Source organism: Herpailurus yagouaroundi, unplaced genomic scaffold (assembly GCF_014898765.1).
Source record: "Herpailurus yagouaroundi ecotype Mexico unplaced genomic scaffold, PumYag 100, whole genome shotgun sequence".
In the NCBI taxonomy this organism is placed as follows: Eukaryota; Metazoa; Chordata; class Mammalia; order Carnivora; family Felidae; genus Herpailurus; species Herpailurus yagouaroundi.
In genome coordinates, this window is record NW_024412391.1 from 9,882,661 (window position 1) to 9,910,377 (window position 27,717).

General features: G+C 43.3%; 1 protein-coding gene across 9 annotated transcripts in view; it reads left to right on the top strand.

The window, feature by feature from the left end:
* Positions 1-27,717, top strand: part of DGKI (diacylglycerol kinase iota) — a 441,930-nt gene that overhangs the window by 167,189 nt on the left and 247,024 nt on the right. For 3 of the 9 annotated variants that reach the window (XM_040471856.1, XM_040471861.1, XM_040471860.1), the window contains 2 exons: positions 19,867-19,941; positions 21,332-21,388. The exons of the other annotated variants lie outside the window; for them this stretch is intronic. The gene's annotated coding sequence lies outside the window, so the exon portion shown is untranslated. The remainder of the gene's footprint in view (positions 1-19,866; positions 19,942-21,331; positions 21,389-27,717) is intronic. 9 annotated transcript variants of the gene reach the window in all.

The following is a 27,717-nucleotide window of genomic DNA, read 5'->3' on the forward strand; positions in this document are numbered from 1 at the left end:
GTGAAAGAAGGAATGAATCAGCGAGGAAGCAGAAGACCTGTTGGCTCATTATAGGCTCCCAAAGGCTCAGTGTGTTCACCCATGAAGTGGGGCAAATGTTGGGAGCATTAGATGAGATAATGCATTGAAAGAATTTACTTGCCATAGCAACTGGCACAATGAATTAAAAGGGAAAAACAAACCAACATAGAAAAGGTGGAAACAGACCATTCATGAAAGAACCACCATTGGCCAATATAGATCTGAAAAATATTTTAAAAAGGCACCCGGGGCGCGCCTGGGTGGCTTAGTCGGTGAAGCGTCAGACTGCAGCTCAGGTCATGATTTAGTGGTTTATGAGTTCCAGCCTCGCATTGGGCTCTGTGCTGACAGGTCAGAGCCTGGAGCCTGCTTCGGATTCTGTCTCTCTCTCTCTCTCTCTCTCTGCCCCTCCCCCACTCGTGTTCTGTCTCTCTCTCTCTATGTCAAAAATAAATAAAAACATTAAAAACAATTTTTTTAAAGGCACCCAAAATAAAACAACTACGAGGAGTCAGCCTCATGTGCCTTTGCTATTTGAAATAGCAAAGAGTTTACAAAATGATACCACCTGCTGGTTAGTTAAGCCTAAGTGGTATTCTCGTTGCCACCTGGTAGGAGTGTAAATTGGTGGGTGCACAGTTGACCCTTGAACAACATGGGTTTGAACTGTGTAGGTCCACTTATATGTGGAATTTTTCTGGTAAAAACTACTATAAATGTATTTTGTTTTATGACTTTCTTAATATTTTCTATAGCTTACTGTATTAGAAACATACAGTATATAATAGAGGATACAAAATATGTGTTAATTAACTGTTTATGTTATCAGTAAGGCTTCCGGTCAATTTTGGGAGTAGTCAATTTCCGGTTAATTTGGGGGAGTCAACACTTATATCTGAATTTTCAACTGCACAGAGGGTCAGTGTCCCCTAACATCCACATTGTCCAAGGGTCAATTGTCAGTATGTAGTAAAGCATTACAAATCTAGCTGTCTCTAATTTATGCATCACATTTGGGTGGGGTGGGAACATTGGCAAGCAGGAGAGAACGGGGAGAAGTGTGCTCAACTTGATTCAGGGTAGTAGGAGGAAGAGTGAAGTAACCTGGGTTGAAAAAGAATATTAACAAGGGGAAGTAGAGAGAACTGACATCTTCCAGTGTTTAAAGAACTGCCTTGAAGAAAAGGAAGGGTCTTGCTCTCCATAGTTAGGAAGGTAGAATTAAGTTCTAGGTATAGAAGCCACTGCCTCTAGCATCGAATCTTACATGTATAATAAACATCACCTGGAAAGCCTGTTACCAATGTAGATTACTGTTTCTCTCCTTGCTCCAAATGCTGATTCAATATGCCAAAGCTGGACCTGGGAATCTGTGATTTTAGCATGCACCTCAAATAACTATGGTGCAGATGGTCCACAGACTTAACTTTGAGAAAGGCTCTATTATAAGGAAGAACCTTAACAACTAGAGCTGTCCAGCAAGAGATCAAGGTATCTGGAGAGATGGGCATAAAAGATGCGTTTGCCAACAAGTTGGATGGCCATCTTTCAAGGGTGCTGTGGGGGGGTGGGGTGGGGGGAGGATGCACACCTGCTTTGGGTAACAGGTCAGGCAAGTTAATCTCCAGGAGAGCCTCCAGTTTAAATGTTCTTTTTGCAGCTTTCTTAGAATTGAACAACAGTTTTGTAAGAAAAAAGCATGTGCAAATGGATTATGCATTATATCCTCCTTTCTTTTAATGAAGCACCTTTGAAGATAGCCAACCTGTTGAGATAAGGACCAAATTACCATTACCAGGTACTACCTGCAGGCTTCTAAACAATGGGCAGGCAAGGCATTTGGAGGAGGAGTGAATCCGTCACCAAAGATATGCCTTTCACTTCTTACCTTATTTTAGCAAAGCAAATGTCATGGGTATAAGTTAAGAGATGGGAGAAATCAGTGTGGGTTGAGGTAGACAGAGGCGGCTTCATGGCAGTGGGGCTTGAGCACAGTTTGAAAGATGGCTAAGATTTACATAAAGGGAGTGGGGCAGGAGAACATTTCAGCAAGGGAGAGGAACATTAGCAAACTCAGAGTCAGGAGCAAGCTTTGAACGAGGGAGGAGGCAATCATCAGGCACGCATGAGCACACCAAAGGGCATGTGTTAGGTAAGAATGGAAATAAGGACAGATGGGGGCTGTGTGTGTCCATGTGCTCTGAACAGAAACTCAGAGTGCATGTTATAAATGCCTGTGTGCTTACGAAGCATGGCCATATAATATATCATCTCAAGCAAGACAGTTTTCAGAGGGAGAGGCTGCTGGTAGGTATAGTGCTGTGACATTAAGCACAAACCAGAGCTGCATCGGGGACAGTGAGACAGTCACCCTAACTTAGAGGGATGTTACAAAAGTCTATTGAAAACCAAGGCGAACCTGCACATCCAGGACTTCCTGTTGCCATGTGGACTGATACTTGGGGCCCCTATTGAAGGGGATTGAAAGCAAGGCTGTGACATCACAGGACACGAAGATATTTGTAGGAGAGTTTGCTCCAAAGTCTTGGGGCTGAACCAGATGACCTTTAAAATCCCTCCTCTTCTGCCTTTCTCTGGTGGCAACATTTAATACGGTAGAATGTCTGTGAGCAGAAATATAATGGGATTAAAGTTGTTCCTAAATCAGAGACAGTCCCCAAATTAGTACCTGTTTCTTTTTCTGGTCTAGAGAGGAGAATGGGATGCACCAGTAATGACATTGGAGCAGAAGGGTCACCGTTTCCCAACATGATTATGGGGAGGAAAACTGAAATAAAATTCCAACTAGGACCACTCTCATTTGGTGCTGTTTATTGGGGTGGAGATTACTTCATTTATTCTGTAAGTGTTCACGGGCTGAGTGCCCTGTGCCACAAAGTGCAGACAGTGTTGAGAATGACGTTGAATTGTAAGTGACAGTATCGGTTTGGTAGGTGCACTCTGTGGAAACCCTTCTCAGCCTTTCTTGATAGTATATGCAAAGATGTTGAGCCACATGTTTGCTCCTAAAGAAATTCTTGCCTCCATTAATAATCAGTCGGGCACATACCAGTGCCCACGTATCTTTACGCTGAAATGACACTTGTCTATGTCGCTGTATTGATGCACACAACAACCATGGCCATTGTCCGCAACCCGCCTTGAGACGTGTAGACAGAGGTAGGCCACCTGGAAAGTGGGAAGGAAGTGGGTTTTGGGAGACTGACCTGGGTTTGAAAGCCTGCCGTTTGTGTACTGAGTGAACTTTGGACAAATTGCACCCATTTCCTCATTTAAAGTATTGTCGTTAAGATCAGCCTCAGTGATTCTTATTTCTGGATGAGCATGGTGAACTTAGAACACTTTACTTTTCCATTTTATTTTTTAGAGTGGTTGGTCCCAGCCCGGATCTGCCACATCAGCGTCTCTGTTGAGTGGCACCAGGTATGAACATGTTAAAAAAATAAATAAAAAGACCCAGAACTCTACAGATGGACTCTCTGCTGTCACACATAGGTACAGAGGACACTGTTCTACTTCACAAAGAGTGTCAGGACCCAACCAAGCGGACTGGTCTCAGGGCCTGGAGCATAGTGGCTGTTACGGGTTGAATTGTGTACCCCAGAAAGATGCTGAGGCCCTAAACCCCGGTCCCTCAGGATATGACATTATTGGGAAATAGGGTTGTTTCAGATATGATCAGTTAAGATGAGGTCACATTGGAGTGGCGGTGGGCCTTACTCGAATATGTCAAGTGGACTTCTAGGAAGAGGAAGACACATATGTACACAGGGAAGGAGGCAGAGACTGCAGCGATGGAGCTGTAACCCAGGGACCGCCAAGGACCACAGGCTGTCATCAGAAGCTGGGAGAGAGGCACGGGACAGATTTTCCCTCAGAGCCCTGGGAACAGTATCAACCCTGTGGATACCTTGATATCAGACGTCGAGTCCCCAGAATTGTGAGCAAATACATTTCTGTTGTTTTAAGCTACCCACTTTGTGGTACTTTGTTAGGGCAGCCCCGTGAGACCAGTGCAGTCGCGTCCTGTTAGGTCAGTGATCTCATCTTGGCCACATGGCTACCTCCACAAGGCTCACAGATGCACAAACACCCAGAGGTATCTTTGAAAATGCCTTGATTGAGGATTTCGTTGAGACATTTGTGGCTTTCTGTATAAGTGAGCAGACAGGCAGGGAGGCGCCCGCAGCTGAGAAGTGTGAGGAAAGGAGTAGCTAGATGGTTAGGTGAGTGAGAATGTGTAGGTTGGGTGAGAGAAAAAAGGAACCGTCAGACTTCAGAGTGCTGTTACCAGATATCTTTTCTATTTCTAAACATGGTTATGTCACCTTGTTTGTGTGGGTAGGCTGTTGGATACTGTTTTCCTTTTGTTATTGTTTTGTTCATGTGTTTTCTTTCATCTTTTCCTTGCGGGTAAGGTTTGGCAAATCTGGCCAACCCCACCTGACCTCTTACTTCTGTGATGTCTTCCAATACCGCTTGAAGCTTAACAAATCTAGTTTTATTGAGTAAATGAATGAATTGCATGAGGGAGGCCATGTGATATGGGGGTGGGCAGTCTGGAGAGTGAGAAACCATGCAGATCCAGAGACCAAGAGATCTGGATAAAAATCCTGGCTCTGCCTGGCTTCTCTGAGCCTCAGGTCCTTCCATAAAGTAGTGATGATTGTGTCTGCCTCTCGGAATTGGTAGAAGGATTAAATTAGTTGACAAGCATTAACGTCCTTTCTTCTTTTATCCTGTTCCTAACTTCCATTTCAGTGTCATTAAGCTGAATGAGCTAATTAGTACTTTGGTTGGACTTTACTTTCAACAAGACCTTCTGTTTGGGATTCTTCTGCTAACCCCACTGCTGACACTTAAACTTTTACCCATCATTTTACTGCTGTGTGTAATATCCATCATCTACTAGGTCATGGGTGGGACCAAGTGAGTGCGGCAAATTGAAGTAACCCGTTCTGGAAAGCATCTTGTAGGCTGTATCTTTTTACTGGTGGGTCAGAAGCCTCATTGCTCTATCACAGCCTCTGCTCACAAGGAGGCTGGCCACATCATCGCTGGATCCTTGGGAGAGACTTGTAAGAGTACAAGGGCAGTAGCTCTCTCTGCCCTATTTGAAGAAAACTTTTAGCTTGTTTAAAAGAAAAAACAAGATGCAGATCCTGGTCACACGTTGTTTGTTTCATCTCTGGAGTATGGACGCCCTGGACAGCAGCCTGTGCGGATGCTGCTTCGTGTGTATCTCTGTGCTGTGGGCGGACAGGCAAGTCAGTGCCCCGCACACATTGCTGGGGACTTTGTGCCCATCGGTGCGTGGGGGTCTGGCAGGTGTGTACCACAGAGCACCCACATTGGACTCGAGCCTCAGATTGCATCAGGACTGGCTGCTTGCTGATCCTGCGCATGCCAGTTGTCCAGCATGGCAGATTGATGGGCCGCACCACAGATGGCGACTTGGCTGAGTGGGGTGTGGGCTGTCAGAGGGAACGATGAGTGTGGCAGTAAAGCCCCAGAGGCTAAGCCAGCTTGCTGTTGTTTGGGTGCCAGCCTTGAAGACGCCATCTCCAGGGAGCTGCCAAAGCTGTGCTCTGCCAGAGGTCTCTCCCACTGTTAGGATATTGAGGAGCTAACGAACCAAGATGACTCAGGGAGAACGGAGCCATCAACGGAAATTGGCGTAGACAGATTCTCTGCTCCTGACCCCCTCGTCAGCGGATGTGAGTGGAGGAAGGGGCTGGGGTGTTCCCGTGGGTGCAAGTGATGGTGCTCCGTATGTGTCTGGCCAGACGGTTGGGCATTTGCGTGAGATCATCCAAGGGCACACTTAGAACTGTTTCTCATGTGTGGCAGGGCCTCGGTACATGTTAGCCATTTGGCTATTTTTCATTAAAGCGGTGTTATGACCAAATAAGTTTAGAAAACACTGAACACCTTTAATGTACAAATATGTGTAAGGAAGCTGTAAGAAAGACATAAGGTATGCAGGATTTCTTAGTTTTTTCCTCGGGGAAGGGATGCTTGTTGAATCTACTATTAGTCCCACAGAACATCTATTGGCATATTGTGGGATCTCAGTATTCAGTGGAAAACTGTTTGAGAAATGCTCACATAATGTCATTTTCCTAGGCCTTGTCAAGTCAATAACAGGAAGAGGCAGTTTCCTCCCACCTAAAGGTAAAGGAATGTCAGAGAGGCTTAATCACCACCCAGAGTTTCATACCTTTTCTTTGTCTTTGTGCAATTATGTTGCCTTTATACTAAACTTTCATTGAGCCAAGCTGTGTGTGTGTGTGTGTGTGTGTGTGTGTGTGTGCGCACACACGTGTATTTTATTCTTAGAGTTTGAGCCTCTGAGAATAATTGTCTTCTGCAATGATAATTTTAGATTGAGGCTATGTTTGTATGTGGGTATATGTTTGTGTGGAGAGGTTTTGTTGTTACTAAATATTGGCACAGTCCTGTTACTTAATGAAAATAATTTGCATCTGATTGAACATAGGGTTTACATCTCACCTAGGCAATGCCCAGGTATATAGAAATGTTTTCCCTTTTTCCAGTGTTCCCTAGTGTAGAGATCTAGAACAATAGAATTTAACCAACATTCTCGCTGCTCCAAGTCCCCAGTCTTGGCTGAAGCATTATTTACATTAGCAGCCACCCAGAACTACTGCTGACCCCTACGTGGACATTGTGTCTGTTTGTTAGAATTTTAATGTTGTTTCTGGTTCCTCCCTCACACATGAGGCAGATAGAGATCTTAGAGGGTAATTCCCTAAGAACATGAGGAAATGGAAAAACCTGCTTTGATGCCTTCATTTGAGGAGGCGTGTGGACTTTGGAATCAAAAGGTGGCTTGGCTTTGAATCCAGGCTCTGGGATTTTCTAATTGTGTGATGTGATCATCGTTTTAACTTCTTGTAGCTTCAGTTTCGCATCTTCAAAGTGTGGGCAATTCCTGCATCTTACTGTTGCTGTGAAACTTAAATGAGATAATGTATAGACAGCAATTAACAGCTTGGCAAGTCACAAACACATACCAAAAAGCAGCCCCTGCAATGGATGTTTCTCCTTCAGGGAGAAGTGACTGCAATGGATTGTCAGAAACTGATCCCCAAAAGGCAATGCCAGAGTACAGACCTTGGAGCACCTTATAACCAGCACCCCTCGCTCAGTGAATAAAAGAGAGGATGGGTCTCACAGAGTGAAACAACTAGCCCAGCTCACAGGCTGTCCCTCAACTCTGTGGTCCTTCTCCATTCTCTTGATCTTCTATAGCACACATCACTTTCTATTATTAAAAAAAATTGCTCGCCTGCTTACCTGTGTCTCCACCACTAGAACATAAGTTCCATTTAGTTCAGGGAGTGTGCCTGTGTTGTACTGTCCTAGATCCTCAGCATTCAGCACAGTGAATGCAGTGAGGAGTTATCCTGCCATTTTTCATGGAATGAATGAATGAGTTCAGGGATGTGATTGTTGAGAGAGACAGACATACACACATGGACACCTGTCACCAGATCAAACTCTGCCATGTATTTAAGTATCATTATACTTAGCATCCAGGATGTTTGAATTCGTGCCTTACTTTTCAGGCTCTTCACAGGGAGGCTCAACATTCACTGCTAGTAGGCTCTTGTGGGGTTTTAAGCCCTGGCCTAGCCAGTGTCATGCCTATTGTGGCCCATCTTATTTGATTCTCATGGAGGATAGAGACTGCTGTTTACCATTCTTGGCACAGGGGGTCATGGAATTGTCTGTAGTCCGTCGCTATGGGCTCTTCCGAGAATGGATCACCTGAAGCAATCATGTCAATTATGTCTATTTTCATCAGTCTTGTCCCCCTAACTTTTCACTAGTAAAGAAAGTGAGGGGGAAGTAGTAAGTTGTAATAGAAAGAGATAGCTTTGAGTCAGAAAGACTTGGGTTTCACTCCTAGCTAATTTATCTTGGGCGAGTTGCTCAATCTCCTAGGATCTCAGCTCCTTGGCTGTAAAATGGGTGAAGTACCTGCGTTGTATGGCTGAAATGAGCTGTATTTACAGTATACATAATATGGATATCATACTAGCAGCCATACTGGTAAATACTGTCTGTGGTAGTGATGTCCTCACTGAAAAATGGTATGGGTGGGTGTGTGTATGTGAGTGGAAATCATACTGCAAACTGGGGATGTAGCTAGCATTGAGTGTACCGCGACTGAAACGGTGGTCTTCTTGGCTGGACTTGGGAAGACTTTCTCTTAATTATGTCACCAAGAGCTTGGGATGTAGGAAATGGCAACGAAAGAACGGCTCATTTACCACAGCTTGATACGGCTTCTTAAGTGAGTAGAGTATTCCATATTAAAGCAAATGTATCTAAATTATTTTTTAGAAACCTCAAGCTGTGAACTGTAAATAACAAATTCCTTGATTTCTACAAAGTAAACTGATAATGAGGACATGTTAGGATGCATGCTGCGGGTTAGGGAGTGTATATGGTGCCATCACACCAGCAAGGACCGAAAGGCAAGTTTATAGTGAAAAGCAAGTTTATGTTTTCTAGTTTATAGTGAGCCTCAGTTCTCTACACACTTGATATACTACCTTAGCATTAGAGCCATTAAGATAACATAGGTACACCGTTTCCTGTTAATTTGTCTTCATTATGACTTTCATAGTATATCCAGCCCATTTTTATATCTGTCTGCTTGAAATTCATAAATGTACATCTCTTTGGCTATGTAGGCCTCTAGTTGCATGAATACTTATTAGTGTCTGTGTACTTATAATCCTATTTATGTACATTTTTTTGCACATATAGTTAACACTTCAAGTAATCTATAAGATACATGGAAACTTTGACCTGAGATCACTTGAAAAGAGTATAAAAATTCAACAGGTCACAAAATCGTCTGGAAAGAACCAAAGATAGGAAGATAGCACACAATAAAGTTAAAGCCATTGACTGGCCGCGGTCATATAAGCAGGGCCTTCTTGCATCTAAGCTGAGAAGCATAGAGAAAATGAATGGGACAGAAAGATACAAGAGAGAAGACAAGCAGGCAGAAGGGGAAAAAAAAGAAGGAAAAACAAGAGCTGAGGGCAACAAAGCACAGAGAAAGTAAAATAACAACCAAGAGTAAGAAATAGAATTAGGATTTTCAAAGAGTTCTTCCAGGTCATTAGGCTGAAATCCTTTTTTTTTTTTTAATGTTTATTTAGAGAGAGGGTGAGCATGTACACAAGGGAGGGGTAGAGAGAGGGAGAGGGAGAGAGAGAAGAGAGAGAATGAATCCCAATCAGGCTTCATGCTGACAGCGCAGAGCCCAATGCAGGGCTCAATCCCACCAACTGTGAGATCATGACCTGATCCAAAATCAAGAGTTGGTGCTCAACGGACGGAGCCACACAGGCACCCCTGAAATCCCTTTTTAATGCATCAGGATCATGAAAGAGGTGGCAGAAAGAATGCCTAAGCAGCGTAGCCGTCTCGTGCCCGTCACCGGACGCACACACTCAGTATCCCACAGTCCAGTGGTCTCCCAGAGCTGTGCGGTATTGGCATCTTTCCATCAGACGTGTGCACATTTCTCAGACCACACATTATGGTTTCCATAAGTGACAGCTGCGACATATATTTGTGTCATCTCTCAATAACTACACCTGAATTTTACACAGACTTATAAAAGATAGTAGTGGTGTGCACCAGTTAAACTCAATTGAGTTCCAACATGTAGACTCCACCTAAGATTTTCATGTAGCTTTCTATTGCAACCAATCAGTACCTATCACTCTTTTGTTTTCATTAGAGAACAATGCCTTGAAATCACGAACGTAAGCCACTTGTAGAAGAACTTGGTACAGATTTTATTGTAAGTGTGAACTACTGAGATTCAGCCAAGTATCTTCCCCTCTACTCCCACATTTAAAATGAATCTTGTGCCATTCTGACCACAGTTTTTACCAGTCTTAAGATAATGTTCAAAAATGATGAGGTACCACTCTGTATAACCAACCATCAACTTGAGCTTTGAATTAACACGAGTTCTGGCAATTTGGTTTTTACCAAATGGTTTCTCCGGTGAGCCCTGATTGCCTGTTTCACAGGAGGAGGAGAGGTTTTTGTAAGATGTTTCTGTTCTCCTCTTCAGGCTTGCAAAGTCTGTCCCCTTCCTTTAGTTTTCTGTTCTAAGATTTGGGCTTGCTTTCTCTTCAAATGAAAAATGGACACCAACTGTTGAGGAAATAGAGAACCTTTATTTGTGTAGAAACAGTCCTGAGAAGGCACTTTTCTCCTTTATGTGTCTCCAGGGAAGCTGTGGAATCAACACGTCTCTGCCTTAGCTCAGGTGGCTACTGTTTACCCTCTAGATTTGCAGACATATCCAAGCTTCCTCGGGGGACAGTGTCTCTAGAAACATGAACACTTCACGTACACATTGCTTCACATAAACGTGTTCTTTAGAACACAACAAAATATGCTGTTCGAAAAGCATATTGAGTTTTATTGCAGGACGTTAGAGGCATCTCCACCGTAACAGAGTATGAGATTGTAGTCAGTATGAGATGTGTAGTCAGCCGGTACTCACAAGCAGCAGGCTGGCCAACATGTGGGTGTGAAGCCATCCTGGGCTGTCAGTTACGCTATTCGGACGCCTAAGGCCCACGTAGTAGAAGACATGCGTGTTAAGCTTAATGGAAGTCTGTGTGTGACCAGAGAGGGGTCTCCTTTATCACTTGATCACTGGTGTGCCTCAGCCTTCCGTATTACTGGTGTCACTCTCATTCAGGCTCTAATTGCCTAATACGTGAGTTATCGCTGCAGACTCTGATTACTTATTCTCTTTCAGAGAAAGCGTGTGTCTTAACCATGATTTGCAAGATCCCGTATGATCTGGTCTTCTGGTATTGTCTGGCCTCATCTCTACCTAGTTTTCTCCAACCACACTGGCCCCTTTGTCACTTTTTAAACATCCCAGGGCCCTCATGCCTCTGGGCTTTGCACTTGCTGTTGACCCCTTTGCCCGGAATGCTTTCCTCCCCAGATATCTGTATGACAAACCCGTACACTTCCTTCTGGCATTTCGCAGAATGTATCTGCTTGTTGAGACCTTTCCTGGCCAAATTCCCTCTACTCTTGGTATCTCTCCTATTCCTTATTCTCTCTTTAATTTTTCTCTTTAGCACTTATTTCCATCAACATAATATATATATATATTTATGTATCATTTTATTGTCTGTCTCTACTAGGACTCAGTAATCTCCATGAGATTAAAACAATTTTTGGGGGCGCCTGGGTGGCGCAGTCGGTTAAGCGCCCGACTTCAGCCAGGTCACGATCTCGCGGTCCGTGAATTCGAGCCCCGCGTCGGGCTCTGCGCTGATGGCTCGGAGCCTGGAGCCTGTTTCCGATTCTGTGTCTCCCTCTCTCTCTGCCCCTCCCCCGTTCATGCTCTGTCTCTCTCTGTCCCAAAAATAAATAAACGTTGAAAAAAAAAATCTTTAAAAAAAAAAAACAAAACAATTTTTGTTAGTATTTTGTTCACTGCTGTATCCCCAGTGCTTGGCACCTACTAGGTGCTTGGCATTTACTGATTGACCCTGTTAATAAATTACTTCTCTCATTTCCTTTTGCCTTCCTTCTGCTTTTGGGTAGTGCTACCTAATGCGACCAGATTAAATGATGATTTTTGGCCACTTTCGTCTCAACAACTCTGTCCGTATTCCATTGCCCATTAGATTAAAATTTGTGTTTCTCAGCCTAGATTTAAGAACTTCAGCAGTCTTTTCCTGGCTCACCCTTCTAGCCTGATCTGCATCACCTAACCGGGACTTCTGTTTGGGAAGACTGGCCTACTTGCTGGCCCCAATTTTGTCTGGCATGTTTCCTCCCCACCCCCACAACCATTACCCAAGTACAGATTCCAGTTTAACTAGCCTGTAGATCCAGGTAGAATAACGTGAGCAGCAGTAACACAGACTTTCTTTTCTCTACCCACTAAGACCTCAGTCTTCTGCACGGTAACCTTCCCATCCAGGGTCCCCAAGGCTCCCAGAAGGCGTCTCATTTGCGACCCAAAAAGTAGTGCAGCTGTAATCACCACGAAGCCTCTGGGCTGTTTCCCTCTCTGTGCAGAGGTCTCCTGTTCCTCAAACACCTGTAAGGCGGCTCATATTTTCTTTTGGGGTTGCCTGCTGTGAGAATGCCTGCGTCCTGGTGGACATTTTGTCTCACAATCCCAAGGCCACCAGTTTTCCAGACTGCGGCTGGGGCAGGGGCTTGAAAGGGAGAACGCCCTTCACTGCAAATCCTTCCTCTTTCCTCCCTCCCTTCCTTCTGGAATGTCTGCTGGGTTTAACCAGGGCCTCTTGGGGATAGTTCTTTGCCATTTTTCTGACAGTCCCTCATGACACAGCTCCTCTGGCCTGTTCACACAGCCAGCGGCCCCACCGCTCACCTCTGTGCATGCCCTACTCACCTGACCTCCACCTGGGCACACACAGAAGCCTCCACACTCCAGCTTCCGACCTGGGACCCAAGAACTCATACCAGTAGACACTTGTGAGCCCAGTGACTCTGTACCCCAACAGACGTGCCCAAGCCAGTCTCCGTTCCTTTGGGAGACGTCACTGTGCGCTACATAATGAGATTTTGGCTTGCTTTCTTTTGGGGTGTCCTTGATTTTTGAAACGTTTATCTTTTAAGGCCCAATTCAAGAATTTGCTTTTCTGTCAGGTCCTTTTTACTGACTCAGCCTCTGAGAGCTTATCCTCCTCTAAGTGATGACTTTTACTGTCTGAGCTGCTCATTTAGCATTTAGCTATGTGTGGCCTTCTCCGTTAATGACTGGGTTTTTTTTTTTTTTTTTTGGTTTTCTTTTTTTTCCGACTCCTTCCTATCTCCTCAAGTGGCTTGCCAGCTTTTCCTAGGAAAGATAGAAGCTCCTCCCTCTTTACTTCCTGTACTGCATGTAGCATTGTCTTACCTTCGTAGGCATGGTTAAAATTGTTTATTGACTAAACACGTTCATAAATACCCTTTAGAAAAGTCAGGGGTTAGCATTGTTTCGGCCGCACGGAAAACTCATTTATGTAGGGCATCTCAGACCATCGTGACTCCAGAGGACAAGCATATGCAGGTTTAGGTGTACTTGGAGCGTAGCACGAGTATTTTTGTGCACCCATTTACATGAGTCCTCGACCCAGCCTCCTGTTGTTCCTGCACCTTCTCTTTCAGATATTCTGGGGTACACCTGGCATTTAGAATCTAGGGTGTCAACGGTGAAAAGCAGCTATCTCAGAGGGATTCAGCCCTCACCGAGACCTTGTCTGCCCAGAGGACACAGGGCACAGACACACAGGACCTTGGCAAATGAAGGTCTTGACCTTCCAACATGGGCCAACAGTCCTCATGCTGAGGGCTGGCCCCTTTAACACAAAGCGAGGTCTCTTTGCGGTAGATCCTATGCGGCAGCTCTGAGAGTACCTTTGAGCCACAAGCTCCTCGACATGTCCGGCGTTTTTGCTCCTTGGCCCGGGATTTTTGAAATCTTGTCGTCCTAGACTTACTTGATGTGATGAGGAACCACAATAGGGGTGCACTGGGACTTCAGCTGAGCCGCCCTCCTGATTTGTCCGAAATGTCCTGTGTTCTGTTGGAGGAAAAGAGGAGCCAGCGTGAGTGACCATGGAGGCTGTGCTTGGCTCTGAAATCGTATTAATGGAACTTCCAGATAATGTCCTTCTTCATTTTTCCTAATACCAATTTACAGATTGCATCCCAGGCTCCCCAGAGAAGCAGAACCTGCCAAGTATGCTTGTCATTTCTTCTAATTAGGTTTTTACGTAAATCAAAGAATCTTGTTTTCATTTACCTTGGATTATACAGCGACAGTGTTCTTGTTCCTGTGCCCATCGAGGCATTCCCCACTGAAAGGACACCGAATTCCTGACACTCCGGAAGCTGAGGAGCCCCTTCCCTCCTCTCTCCTGAGCACTCCGTTCTCCCAGCCCTGTTGCCTCTCCTGTTTCCCCCTCCCACCAAAGTGCCCCATAGACTGAGCTCTGTGGCTGAAAGGGAGCAAGAAGGAAGGATACAATTCTTCTTGCCTTACTTGCTTTTCCCCCTTTTCCTGATCTCCAGCCCTTCCACGTATCTATTCCTTTTGGCATGATTCTTTGGATCTGGGATAAGCAAAGGAGCTAAGTAATCACGGAGAAGAAGAGAGCTGGCCAGAGCCTGAGGCTAAGCCCATTCCCCCCGCCCCCCCCACCCCCCCCCCCCCCGCCATCTTTTTCTGGCTCTGTGCCCCATCCGGGTCCTTTCCCCAGAGTGCCTTCTCTGCCCCTTTCCCTGCTCCCAGCATGATTGGGTCTCTGCCTGGAGGAACCCTTCCCTGTCCATTCATCCTTTTATCACTGTGGCCTCATTGTTAGAGGTGGAGCTCCAGAGAGCGGTGATTCCTTGCGTTGGGTCTGTCTGGGAACCCTGTCTGCAGAGAGGTGCTCCGAGCCTGAACTTTGGCCCGCAGCGGTTCTGGTCTCTAAGCTCTCCTGAAACAGGGAGACCAAGACAGGGTTGCCATGCCAGCTTTGAGGACTCTTGGGTGTTTCCTCCCACTTCTCCGCTCCTGATGTGGTCCGCACCTGTGGATTTGCGTGGGGGTGACAGCAGGGGGTGTATCCTTAAGAACACAGCAGCCGGCAGGTAAATTTGGTCCTTCTTCAGGGACAAACAGGTTTGGTGTATGTCTTGTTGGGAAGGGGCACAGCCGGCCTTGTACATGCTTCTTGGGGTCAAAGTTCAGACTGTTAGGGGTAATAATTCAATTGCCTTGGGCACTAAGAAGCCCCAGCCCTTTTACAAACCAGAGGCCTGTACAGCTGGGTCTCCTTTCCCTTCCCTCCCCTTCGCTCCTCCCACTTCCCTCCCTCTTCTCTCTTTTCTTTCTATCAAACCTCGTTCACGATCACCACATATTCATTGCTACCTAGAGAAAATCACATCTCTGGCTCAGAGGAAGAAACTATAGCTTTCTTGGTGGTGCATATGAATCAGGGACTTAGGAGCAAAGGTGGTAGGTGGGTGGGATGGTGTTAGATCTTGAACTCCTCCACCACTGCTTGCCTCGGAACCTTCTGTCCCAGGCCCAGCTCCCGTGGTCTCAGGCTGAGATAACGTTACTTCTGTGCTTGATAGGAGCTGAAGTTGGGGAAAGGGCTGTCACTGCTTTGAATGCCAGAGTGCTTGCAGCATGGGGAAACATGGAGGGCCAAGTCAGAACTTAGAGTGTGTTGTTTTACAGTCACTAGTAGTCTGCTAGTTGGATTGTGTCCACTGTCGGGAAGTACAGCCTATCCTTGTGTTAGTGTTATTTAAATAGATGTTGGTCATGATGTGATAAGATACCATCTGTATTATATCCTCTATTGTCTCAATTTTCATAGATGTTATGTGTGTGTACACACACATACACACACACACACACACACACACACACACACAGTTTACAACCTAATGGATTTCCTTTGGATGCTATCATTGAAGTAACTTTACGTGATATTTAAAACTTTGGCCTTTAAATTCATTGAAGAGAGTGAATTTAAAAAATTTTTAAATTCCAATTTGCAAACATGTGTGGAATGGCTTGACGACTTTTTAAAAGTTTATTTATTTTGAGACCAGAAAGAGAGAGAGGGAGAGAGTGTGCATGCATGTGCAAGAGTGAGGCAGGGGAAAAGACAGAGGAAGACAGAGGGAGAGAGAGAGAATCCCAAGCAGGCTCCACCGTGGCAGCACAGAGCCCGACAGGGGGCTCGATCCCACCATCTGGGACATCATGGCCTGAGTGGAAATTAAGAGTCAGTCACTCAGCCAGCCAAGCCCCCTAGGTGCCCCTTAATGACTTTTTTTTTTTTTTACTTAACACTTTTCATAGTGAATGAAACATTGGTTTAAATAACTGATTAAGAGATTTTGGGCTTTTTTTTTTTTTAAAGGAAAAGTAAATACTTACAGTCTAGATTCTGACATTTTGACTTTGTATTTAGTTTACATCCTCAAATAAAAACTAACATAACCAAGCACAAAAATTATTTCTTTTCTGAGCAATTTCGGCCCAGAAGCTTATTATCCACCTACTTTGAATAACTTTGACCCATTGAAACACATAAACCAAGAAGTCAGCAGTTAAAATCTGATTCACTGAAACAATTTTTATTAGTTGAGGGACTAAAATCCATGTATATTTTATTACTATGGGAAAAGACCTTAGGCCTTCACCCAGAAGTTACTTAATTTTGCATATGATTATAAACCTTAATTACCTGATTCCTCAGATTATAAACTATTTAGAAACTGTCATTTAAGAAATTAAGGACAACAAAAGATAAGCACAGTGACACTGAAGGGATCTCTAGTTTGTTAGAAAAATGACCATTTTTTGTAGTAAAATGCATCATGTTGATTCAGGGAACAACAGATGTTGGTGAGGATGCAGAGACAGAGGATCTCTTTTGCATTGTTGGTGGGAATGCAAGCTGGTGCAGCTACTCTGGAAGACAGTATGGAGGTTCCTCAAAAAACTAAAAGTAGAACTACCCTACGACCCAGCAATTGCACTACTAGGCATTTATCCAAGGGATACAAGTGTGCTGTTTCGAAGGGACACATGCACCCCCATGTTTATAGCAGCACTGTCAACAATAACCAAAGTATGGAAAGAGCCCAAATGTCCATTGACAGATGGATGGATAAAGAAGATATGGTTTATATGTACAGTGGAGTATTACTCAGCAATCAAAAAGAACAAAATCTTGCCGTTTGCAACAACATGGATGGAACTAGAGGGTGTTACGCTAAGTGAAATTAGTCAGAGAAAGACAAATATCATATGACTTCACTCATATGGAATTTAAGATACAAAACAGATGAACATAAGGGAAGGGAAGCAAAAATGGTATAAAAACAAGGAGGGGGACAAAACATAAGAGACTCAAAACACAGAGAACATTATTATTGCACTATATATATGCTAACTAACTTGAATATAAATTAAAAAAATAAGTAATTTAAAAAAATGCATCGTGTTGTGTTTATGAAGAAAAATTCAGATTATGGTCTGTATATTCTGGCTCTAAAGGCATGAGAGTATGTATTTTCTGATGGTCTTTTAAAACTCAATATCATTTATTTTTTTATTTTTATTTTTTATTTATTTATTTTTTATTTTTTTTTCAACGTTTATTTATTTTTGGGACAGAGAGAGACAGAGCATGAACGGGGGAGGGGCAGAGAGAGAGGGAGACACAGAATCGGAAACAGGCTCCAGGCTCTGAGCCATCAGCCCAGAGCCCGACGCGGGGCTCGAACTCGCGGACCGCGAGATCGCGACCTGGCTGAAGTCGGACACCCAACCGACTGCGCCACCCAGGTGCCCCAAAACTCAATATCATTTAAATAAAGTTGGTTTTATAACTGAAGCGCTTGACTTCATACGTTATCATCTGGAGAACATGCCATACTGAATTGTTCATATGATGATGTTGGTATATTTACATGTTATCCCAGAAAGCTGAGAGAGGACATGTCTTAACCCTGTGGTTGTCAAACTCTTACTATTAGCCCACATCCCTTTTTCAAAAGAGATTATGATTTAGAATACTGATATGGAAAACAAGGAAAGGAAGAGGTATTCTGGTTTCACAGAGTATGTACGGGTCCCTCCACCTGCTTGGTGCTCTTGCTCCAATCCTCAGTGACCTCTGAGGAGCCTCTTAGAGTCCCTGGAGCCCCATAGGCGCAAAGCCAGATCGGAGCAGGGGTTATTGGTAAGGAAGGAGGCTTTTCAGGCATCCTTAAATCATACCCATCAGTGATCATCTACCATGAGTGGAATTGCTGTGTTTGTCTGCAGCGTGATCTCCCACGGGGTTGGTGGATAGTGTGTAGACTGGAATTCACTCCAGTTTCCTTAGCATCACTGCAATACTGAGGAGCGGCAGGACTCAGGTGCCCCATGCACTTTCTGCAGGTGGTGCTGCATCAGTGATCTGTACCAGGAGATCTGAAGGAAACAGGAGAGCAGCACAAATTTGCTTGCGGGAAATCTGCTCATGAACATTTGCAAACTAGAATTTTCTTATTGTTGCCTTGAGTGCTGCTGCTGCTTCCACTACTGTTACTTCCTCACCCCCCTCCCACACCCCCTCCCCCCTCCCCCCCCCCCTCTCTTTTTAGTAGTAGAGCAGAGACACTTTTCAGTAGTGTAACTAGATGCCTGGATCTCCCTTATCTTTTGCTCTTTGAAAATTCAGTGGATTGTCCAACTGACTTCATGTTCCAGAACGTGTTCTCTCCCCAGGCAGAGGAGAGCCGTCTGCAGGCAGGGTCCTTAACCCCTCGCCGGCAGGGGGAGACCGCAGGTTGGGTTGCCCCAGTCCCGCATGGTTCTAGGCGCTTTGTGGGAGTCAGACACCTGCGTGCATACCCCGCGCGGAGCGAGTGGAAGCATCCAGGAGGCAGGAGACTCTAGTTGCGTTCCTGATAACTGTCCCTTCCGGGGGAGGGGGGGGGGGGCTTGCAGTCCCTTCTAGTCTTCTTTGGCAATCGTAATACTTCAAGTTTTGGCTCAAAAGTGATTATCTCAGCAAGGGAAGCCACACATCTGAAGAGGGCAGTTTGCCAACAATCTGTACTAGCACCTTTCCCAAGAAAGGCACGGCCTTTCACACTCGAATGCTTTGATTCACTATTTTACAGATTAGCTTTGTTATAATAAGCTGCTTTCAGTGCTCAAAGCCCACAGTTATTCCTGCAGACCTACCTTCTAGCCTGTGCGTTGCAGGGAGGCCTGAGCGTTCCCAGCTAGGATTTCCGTGGAGCTGGCAGTGTTAAGATTCCACCTGTTCCTCTTTGACCCTGCTGCTCGTTTTGTATTGTTAGAGAAAAGGTACACCTCAGAAAGTATATTTATTGTTCGTCGAAACTGGCAGTGCCTGTCAGAGAGGCCAAACTGTGTGATGCTCACAGTCTTGTGAGCTCAGAGCTAGACTCCCCGGCGGTGCTGTGTCCTAATTACGAGACCTTGGGCACATCGCTTACTGCGCCACAGCTTTGTCATCTGTAAAATGGGAGTGAAAATGCTACCTATTTCTTAGGTTGTGGAGATTGAATGAGTTACAATTTGTAAAGTGCTTCTAAGAGTGCCTGACTCATAACGAGTACTACATTCATGTTAGCTGCCGCTGCTGGTATTGTTACTACTTATTGCTTTTGTCAGGCGTGAGAGTTAGGTTCTCCTCTTAGTTTCCCCAAGATGTGGGTCAAGACCAAGTAGCTTAGTGTAGATTTGTGGCTGGGATAGAAGCCTGAAGCTGTTGGCCTCTTGAAATGTCAACTCTTGGCAGTCGGGAAAGAGTGCCTGTTTTGAACATAGACCTCATTCTGGATGTTGGTCCTGCTGCTTAACTACTAGAGTAAAAATGTAAAAAAACAAAAACAAAAACCAGAGGATACTAATGCCTGCGGTTGTTAGGTTATAAAACTTAGAAATGACAGAATAAAGAGCCTGGTTCATATTATACGCTCTACTAGTTCTATATAGCAGCTATTATATTTAATATATTCTGGAGAGGAAACCTAGGATGCCCTGAGTCATGGAGATACGGAGGTAGTAGGTAGGTCAAGAAGGACTGTTGAAGTTTGCCCTATTATCGAATGCTTAAGATGACGTTTTAAATTTGCTTACGTTTGCTTTGTTTATGTATACTCTCTTTACTACCAGGGAACTCTTCAGAACAGACTGTTAATATTTCTTCTTGTATTTTGGATTGAATGTTGTAGAAATCGGCCCTCAGGAGGAAGTGTGCGGTCTGTAAAATCGTCGTCCACACCGCCTGCATTGAACAGCTAGAAAAGGTGAGACACCGCCACCTGCTGTAGTGTTCGCTACACTGCAAGTATTTGGACTTCAAAGACCAGGTGTCCTTTCTTATTTCCACCTTTTTCAAGAGAGTGCCCTTTAAAAAAACTGGAAGACCAACATTATTACTGGAGTAGTAACAGAAAAGCAGTGCTTAAGGGTTAATTTGCTCGATTGCTTCCCAAAGGAAAACTTGGTATCATTCTATGTTGCCTCTTGGGAGGAGGAATGGTAAGGTTAGAGAGAAAAGACTAGCACACACTAATTTTCTTTACAATGACAGACATCGTTACTCACCCATTGGATATTCCACAAGATTTTTTTTTTAAGAAGAAAATCCATAAGCTCTTTAAAATGATCATTTAGATTCGCCTGATGTTCGTGAGTTTCTTTTTCCTAAAGTGGCTGCAAGGAAGACAACCAGGCCAGAAGCCAGCTCTCCTTCCTTTCTTGGGGTGGTGTTCTGCTTGCACAGCATGAATGTGTGGGTGGGCCGGAGGTGACATCCCCATGGTGTCTTGCCTCCAGAAGAAGTAGATTCTGTAGAGTCCATTGAGCGGTCGTTTGTGGGAACAGGAAGGCTCCAGTCATGAGCCAAACGCTGTCCTCTTTCGTGCCTCTCCTTTATTGCCATGTGTGGGTCTCTGTGTTAGCTATGTTCTTGAGCTGCCATGTGTAAATGCGTTGAAATATTGTAATCCCCTGAGACCTGCATTATTTCACAAACATATTACCAGTTGTTGCCAACTGGTATTTTGTGGGGACGAGTATTAACATTTTTTTTCTCTCTGTCTCTTTATCTATCTATAGTTTGTTGGGTTTGTTGTTGTTGTTGTTGTTGTTGTTGTTGTTTGTTTGTTGCTGTCCCAACCCCATTTACTTACCTCCTCCTTCATTTCTGTATTCCCTTCACTTTATCAAGTAGCTAAAGAAGATGTCCATGTTTCCAGGAGGCCTGCCCACCTAAAAGAAAGGCAGGACTGCAGACTTAAAGAAAAATTTGTGCATGTGAAATCATCATCATCATATTAAAAATTTCTCAAGTTTATGTTGCCCTACTTTTAAAATCTGCAGCATAGCTGCGTGATTTCAGCTGCCTTGTATTTTTTTTTCTCACTCTTTATCTCTTTTCCTCAAGTTTACAGTGTAAGAGCACTATTGTTTAAAGATCTGTTGCTTTCATCAATGAGAATGAAGAGACGTGGACTGGAGATATAGGATCACTTGGGACCCCTATAGATTATCTGGGGTGATGATTTCAAGTGTTAAACTGTGGGGCTTTTGTTTTGTAGTCTCACTATGTGTATCATTGTTGATTTGTTCAAGTAAGTCAGTCTAGTCTGATGCTTATCCCTAATATAATGCACTTTTCTTTTTAAATGACAGATTAATTTCAGATGTAAACCAACATTTCGAGAAGGGGGCTCAAGATCGCCAAGAGAAGTGAGTGTTTCAGAACTCGACTTCATATACCACCTTTTGTTTCCCATTGATTCACTGGATTAACAGATATTCACCTGGATTCAGAACCAAAGTCTAGCTCTATCCATTCCACTCAGTTTCTTATTAACACATCCATAAATACCACCAGTAAAATCTCCCAGTCTCCTCAGCATGTGTACATTGCCCTATAGTATTTTCATGAAATGCACTGGGGATGAAGGTTTTAATGAGCAGGTAGGAGGCAGTGGTAGAACTGAAGAGGTAAGAAATACATGGCATTTTATTGTGCTGTGGTCCATTTTCATTTCATTTTTTTTTCAATTTTGAGTGGGTAGAAGCTATTCAGGGGGGCAGCATAGTTACTGAGTATTCCCATGAACACTGAAGCCAAACTGGTTTCCATACCAGTCTTGATGCTGTATGATTTGAGGTATCTCACCTAATCTTTCTGAATTGCAGTGTTTTCATCTGATAAGTGAGTAAGTGGGTAGGTAGACAGGTAGAGAGATCCATGGAAGGACTACATTCAGTGCTCAGTCCTTGACTTCATGGCCCAGTAGTGAAGACAAAGAGGTAAATGGGAAATCATAAGGAAGAGCAATTGCCCTGTTAGTCGTAAGCAGAGGGGAGGATAGGAGAAGAGCTGCGTTTAGACCTAATTTGTCTGTTTAGTTCTTCTTCGAAGAGACTGAGTACATGTTGAAAAGTTAGAGAAGGTAAGACAGTTAGTAGAGGTTCTCAGCCCTCCTGTGTTATCCTGGATAGTTTATCTCCTGGCCCCAAACTGCACTCTCCAATTGGCAAAACAAAAGGCTGCAGTGAGCCCATCCTCCCTGGAACAGAGTTGAGCTTTCCAGGTGTTACCACTGTATATGGTGCTTTCAATCAGAGAAAGTGGAGGAAATGCCATTTTTGTAAAATATACTTCCTCCATTTCACTTACCTTCCTGGTGAGATTATTTTCAGTTCTAAATATAGGTTTGTCCTCTTGGAAACCTTCCCAGCTGGTGTACTCCTCAAACTAGCTCTGTGCACTGATGAACGGGTGAGAGAGGTTAAGACACCAGAGGAAGGGCTTCCTGGAAGAGGTAGCAAGTAAACTGAGACCCAGAGGAGTTATCTTAAGTGAAGGTGTGGTTAGAGGGAGGGTGAGTAGGAGGCGAGTGACAGCCTCCTAGACAGAAAGAGCACATGTTCACAAGCACAAAAGTGAGAAAGCATAACAAGTAAGATGTGAAATTCAAGAGATAAGCAGGAGGTAGGCCATGAAGGTCCTTGTAAGCCACATTACAAGTTGAGTGTTTTATCATCATGGTAATTTGCAGGAGGGCGGGACATTAAACTATTTTAAGCAGACTATATTACTTTGGCTGCAGTGTGGAAGGAATACCATATAGCTCAAGAGCAGCCATATTGAAGTCATGGAGAGAATTTAAGGAGCTGTTCTGGTGGTGATCTGAACTATGAGTAATCCTGAGGGTGAAGAAAATTAGTGGATAGGAACTTGAAGGAAATAAAGTTGACAGGATGTAATAATTGGTTGGATTAAGGACACAAAGAGGAGTCCAGAGTAAACCAGCCTTCTGTCCTAGAAAACCGATGAAATGTTGGAAAATGAGTTGACCTGAGAATGGGTTGGGGAGTTGATGAGTTTAGTTGTAGGATTTTCAAGTGTGTGGTGTCCTTGAGGCCCCAGCTGGAGATGCCCAGTAGACAGCTGAGTGGGTATGTGTGTTTGGAGCTTAAGAAGGAGTTTGGGTTAGAGGTAAGACATTTGTGAATCGTCAGCATGCAGTAAGTAAAATTGTGAGAATAGATGAATGTGTAGAAAAGGAAAAGAAGCCGTGTGAGTACAGACTGTGAGTATGGAGAGAGTCCCTGACATCTTATTGACAAATAATGAAAAAGACAGTGTGAAAAAAGACATCTCATTGTTACTAATACAGGAAGATTAGGAGAAAACACGAAACGGAGTATGTTGGGAGTGGAGGTTGTGGAGAGAGGAAGAATAATTGTCCCTGTCCCTTGTCCTCTTCCACTGTGTTTGGCCATTGTATCAGCAATAGGAAGGGTATGGGTCATACATAAGGTGAGGAGAGTGCAAGAAAAATGATAGGCTTGTGGGTACCCTTAATGCCACCCAAGTGCACTATAGCATTGGCCAGAAGATAGCTCAGTAAGTACTCCAATGAAGGAGAAGATTCCTTTAGGACAGTAGATGGAATAGTTTTGTGTTTTTAACAAGAACTTAGTGAATTTCCAATCAGGGGATCCATATGTCCAGTCTTAGCTTCCCCGTCCTTTAATTTCTCTCTTTCTCTAAATAGATAGTGGTAACTGTTGTGCACCATTTTCTACTGCAAGGGGTTATATATTGTTTTAGTTTTTAATAGTGGTATCATTTCTCTTCTGTGAAGCCAGACCCTCCTCCATAAGTGCTTTGAACACCTTTTGTCTTTGTACCAAGGGCTTGATATAGTTTTCATTCCTAAATTTTTACCTCTTTCACCCCTCCTCTAGATTATTTCCATCACCGCGAACATGCTCTGACATCTCCCATCTTAAAATAAATGAATGAAAATATTCCTTAACCACCAACTGTGTCTTAGCTGCTGTTCGATTCTCATTTTTGCATTCACTGCTAGACTTCCAGAAAGTGTTGTCTATATAATTGTTTTGATTATATCACCTCCTAGTCATTTTAACCTGTTCTGATCTGGTTTCCACTCTATTCACTGAAATTGCTTTATTCAACATCATGTACATCAACATTTATGTACCAAATCCATTAGATATTTTTCCATTCTCTTCTTATTTAATCTTTCAGATATATTCAAATTATTCACATTCAAATATATTTCAAATATTTTCAAATCCCCTTCTTAAAATTCTCTCCTGCCTTGACCTCTTTCCTAATTTCTTCTTATTTCATTGGATAGTCCTCCCCACTCTCTTTCATTATTCAATCCCCCTGATTTCTGTGTATTTCTCTGGGCTTGGTATTTGGTCATGTATTCTCTCAGGCCACTCTTGTTGAGAGAACTCATCCAATTGCATGGCTTTGAAAATGATGTCTGAGCTGACAACTCCTAATGTAGCAGTTCCAGTCCACACTTCTTGGAGTTCTGTTTGGCATGTCCGTTGAATATATCACAGTCACATCAAATATAACACATTAAAACCAAACTATTTATTAACATCACCATAAAAACTTTTTTTTTCAATTTTTTTTACACCTCAGAAAATGAGATGGCTATTGATCCAGCTCCTCGGTCAAAAAGACTGGGGGATCATTGATTCCTTCTCTCATATATTCCACACATCTAATTCTTTTGCCAGCCCTATCAATTTTGTTTATAAAACAGATTTCAAACCATCTACTTATCTTCGTTTCTGTTTTTAGCACCCTAGACTAGGACACCATGATCTCTCTTGACTACTACATTAGCTTCTTCATGATTCCTTGATTTTCCCCTTCAATCCGTCCGAATTTGAGAGAGTGATTTTTAAAATGGAAATCAGATCCTGTAATTGTTCCACTGGTTTTCACAGCAGTTAGAATAAAGCCCAATTCTTTATGAAAAGGCCTGTGTAGTCTTGCTCAAGCACACCTCTTCAAACCCATCCAGCTGCCATGTGGACTTTCTTTTACTTCTTGAGGCATGGACCAAGGTATTCCCCACAGATAGTTATGTATTTCACTGTTGTACTAGAAGTCTCTTTATGGCTAACCGTTTCTTAGAGTCAGGCCTCAGCTCTAATATCATCCCCTCTGAGGTCTTCCTTAATGATCTCCTCTAAGTAGATTGCACATTGTTCTTTATCAAAGTACCTTGTTCTGCTCCCTCAGAGTACTTTGCATGTCATAATTGTTTATGGATATTACTCATTTGCTTGTTTGTCACCGCCCCCCCCCCCCCAAAGTGTAAGCCTTGGGAGGTCACTCAGGGAATTCGTCCCAAACTCATTGTACCAGGACACAAAGGGTGTGATTTGTTGACTGTCTGTTGACTAAAAGCATTTATAAACGAGTTAATTTCTCCCCAAATGCCTAAGAACTCTTGTTGTAAGAGGACAGTTTGAAGATGAAACTTACGGTAGGCATGACTCATTTGAAATTCTTAATTAAGGGACCTTAGGTAGTTTACTGAATGTAAATGAAAGAACAGTCACTTTAGAAATAGTTTGGCTTGGGTTCAAATGATATTTCTGCTTCTTTCCACGCTGGGTATCTCTAGTTCAGGGATCTAGGGCAGGGATTGTTAACCACAGTACCTTATGCTTTGTGGAATGTCTGACCTATGGAAGTTTTTTAATGAATGTTGGTTGAACACCTCTAAGATGAATCTTTCTGGACCTCAGTTTTCTAAGATATAAGCTATCTGGATTAGGTTATAATTTCTAAGATTCTTTCAAGCAGTCTGTGAATAATGTTAGGAATTAAACTTGTCGTTTGAAAAATAAGTGAGCAATTGTGTTATGTATGTCTGCTAATGATACTGAATTATAAACCCTGAAGTGATGTATCACAGATTTTGAATACCCATAGGTAATAGTCCTTTCCTTCCCCAGTACTTGAAGATAGTATATGAATAATTCAGAGATTATCGACGAATAATACAAAGATGTCATGGTGTTAGAAGCCTTACTTTGCTATATTAACAGCATTATGTCAACACTCGTATTTGTAGTAGAAGGATCCTGAGTCTAATTTCAGTTCCATAATTTAGGAGATGTGAAAAATAGCCAAAAGGAAATAGTGTGAAAAATGAAGGTGCTTGGTAATGAAGGTTAGAAAAGAGAAGTGATTCTGTAGAAATTGTTTTTTCTTCCCCCTCTGATTGATATCGTGATTGATAACCCTTCCAAGTGGCAACTACATGATTGAATCATCAAAAATTAGGTTGACAATTCCATTCCACTCAACACGTGTTTTTGGATGTTTGTTCAAACTATATTAAAGCAGCAGCACAAGAAGTTTCTTTTAGGCCTGTGAAGACCTGTTAATTAAAGGATGCTTGACCTCTCAAATCAGAGCTATGGATGGGAGACAGTTACTCAGTTTCTTCTAAAGTAGTGCTTTTGTTTAAGTTACTTTATCTGTGTCTTAATTTGCAGCCTATTTTCTAGAAAAATGATATTAAAAATATTTCACAACTTTCTGAGTCATATGTTAATATTTAAATAAGCAATTTAAAAATGTTCCTTTCTATTCCCTAAGTAGGTTAAACTACATGGTAGTATAAATCTGTGTACCAAATGACACATGTTGCAACCATAAATGATTCATTAAGTCAGTCTTATAATTTCTAAATAATTGTTGATTCCTGGAAATTGTTGGTTTAATCTTTTGATTAGAGCTGTCACTAGCTAAATAACCCCATGAGTCAGCCATGATTTCATAGGCAATTGCATCAAATTCTTCCAACATTTCCCTCCTTAAATTGATAGTCATTAGGTGATGTATAATCTCCGTAAGTGGAAAATTTCTCTACCATCAATGATATTGTTCATTCTCCCACAGCTTTTGCTAAACTAACAGCAATTACAGTAAATTTTTCTCTCTTATAGTACTGATGTTTTTGTATATTCAGTGTTTCGACTACTGTCACTGAAATCATTTACTGAAGGAGCTTGATCCTGAGCTTTCGGAGCAGAGGAAAGGCACAGCAACATGGTGGTTAAGAGCATAGGCTCCTTTGCCAGCCTGCCTGGGTTGGAATCCTTGTTCTCACCCTTACATCTGAAGTATCTGCTCAATCCCTTAGCTTTGTAATTTGTGAAAGGAGGGTGATCGTGATAATTCAGTAAAAACCTCTGATAATGTGCTCTGTGGTGTTGTGAATTGAGATAGGGTGTAGTTGGCAACTGGCCCAGTCCTCCCCAGCCCTATTCTTAGGCAGTGGGCTGGAGGGCCCGCAGGGTCCAGCAGCTTCAGCCCCAGTGGGTACTTTGGGCACTGATAACTGGGCAGATTTCTGACTTGCTGCCGCTCTCCTGGAAGCCACAGCCAGCCATGGGACCCAGCATCGTTTGTGTGATATTGAAGTTCATACAGGCAACCACCACCAGTTGAGCACAGCCCAGGATTCTGGGTTTGCTCAGGCAACGTGATTTGTTTTCAAAAGAGCGCTCATTGGAGGAGGATCCTGGAGACCTTTTATGTCAAAAACGAACATTCTAGTTGATTAATAGTAAGAGGGGGTAGAAATGGCTTCCAGTGTTGAGGGGGTAGGGTGAGGTGCTGTGGCATTCGGGGAGGAGCCAGGAGGATGGTGGGGGAACTAAACTAATTTATCAACAAATATAGGAATATTTCAGTATTTTCA